The sequence below is a fragment of the Charadrius vociferus genome, unplaced genomic scaffold, assembly GCF_000708025.1.
Source record: "Charadrius vociferus isolate BGI_N301 unplaced genomic scaffold, ASM70802v2 scaffold423, whole genome shotgun sequence".
Taxonomy (NCBI): domain Eukaryota; kingdom Metazoa; phylum Chordata; class Aves; order Charadriiformes; family Charadriidae; genus Charadrius; species Charadrius vociferus.
In genome coordinates, this window is record NW_009648149.1 from 1,928,182 (window position 1) to 1,930,186 (window position 2,005).

Genomic DNA, 2,005 nt, shown 5'->3' on the forward strand with positions numbered 1-2,005 from the left:
TGGAGTGAAAAATCCCAGGCCCCAAAGACAGGCGACTGAGAAGGCCGTTCCTGTGAAAAAATGCCCTCTTATAAACAAGAAGCCGTGCGTGCCATCTGGCAAGCAGCGCTCCAGCACTCCAAGTGAGAAACATTTGTATTTTGTTCGTAAAATGTATGTGATGCAACGTAGCCTCGGTGTGTGTGATGGGACAGGAGGCTGAAACGGGTTCAAGGCTTTTCCTGAAAACATCTGCCATGTAAATACAATGAGTTTTAACCGTGTGTTGCTTGGCATTTGATTAATCCCAAAAGCAAAAGGTTTGCTTAAGGAAAATATTTTGTTCTGACGATATAATTTATGGTGATGACTTATCAATATCCCGAGAACAGGCTGAGGTTCTTGTGCGAGCGATGCGGTGCGGTGCTTCCATCCCCCGCAGATTTCGCAGTGGTACTGCAGGAGGGGCTTCCTCAAAGGTCTCGTGAAAGCAGAAGAGAGGTGGCTGCGGTACTGCGGGGAAAGCCAACGAAGAATAATAAACGCAGCCCAAATAATTTTCAGCTAATCTAGAAGAAACTAAACTGTGGACTTACTTTGCAAAACCAGTCGGTTTGTGGAGTCTCCAGTTTATGAGCAACGCACGTTCAAGAACCGGGCAAGTGTAATGAAATGATTTTCTAAAGCAATTATTTAAAGAGGTTTAACTTCTTGGAGTAGGCAAGGCAAATATTAGAAGTGTCATCCTCGCTGAGGATAAACTTAATTAGAAGAACAGGTACCAAAAGGTTCTGACAATTTATTTAAAGATATAAACTGTGAGCATAAGAAATAGCATTTTAGAAGAACCTGTCAAATCGGTGCCAGTTCAATATGTTTTAATCTCTCAATATAATTCCCACTGGCTATAACGAGAATTATGACGGGTAATTAATACTGCAAATATTCACCATCTTTACTTGATATTGTCTTCTAATTGTGTGTATCTGCTAATTAGATGAGTATAAATGTTAATGGAAGAAGGAAATTTTATTACACGTCTAAGATCAAGGTAAATCTACAAGGTTTTGAAACAGTAACTTTTATTGGTTATAGCAGCAAATCTCTTAAATCGCTGTTACTGAAGTTGCCATCGACGACACACATTTATCTCAGTGTCATGCTTTAAAAAGCAATCTAATGCTAGCGAGAAGTGGGGGATTCACCGTTTTTGAACGCGAAACCGCTCTGTATCTTCAGCAGAGCAACGTGTCCCTGCGTTAACTCCATCTCTCGACGGAAGGACTGTGTCCGCGCTGGCGCCTGCCCAGCCTCCGTGCGTGCGGTGCTTCGGGTACTCACGGCAACGATCTTCCCCACCACCACGTAAGAACGATTTCGCTTTCAAATCGAACGCGGTGGCACTATCCCCTTTCTAACCCGACGGGGTGTTTCTCCCTGGATCCGGCAGCGGGTCCGGTGACGGCCGTGGCCGGGGACAAACGCTGCGGAGGCTGAGCGCCGCGCTGGCTCCCACCGCTGCCGGCGAAGGCCTGGGCCGGGAAACCCAAACTGCCTCTCTGGGACTCCACGCTCTTCAGGGCTTTTTAAACCTATTTTTATAAGGCAACAAGATGGAGAAGAAGGACAGAGTGAGCTGCTCAGCAATTTCATGTATTTGTGCGTTTACCTGGATACACGAATGCTTAAATTCATGGCTGGGTCATGCTTTCACTCAGGCCCCTCAGTATGCTCTTGAAGTGTTTTAACAGCTAATTAAAAACTGTAACTTTGTTGCAGCCAGCCTGCGTTATTTAATCCTTAAATAAGCTCGAAGTATACCCCGGTGGTTTGTTGCACTTGGGAAAATTTACACTTGTCGGAATTTGTTAAAATAATAATAATAAAAAAAAAGTCTATGGGGTTTTTTTTTTCCCCCTTTTTTTTTTTTTTTTCTCTCAGTGTATCCTTGAGACGAGCTGTTTCTCCCCCGAAGGAGAGCTGGTGCAGAGCAGGCCGGGTCCCCCCCCCGCCTTCCCCCTCGGCC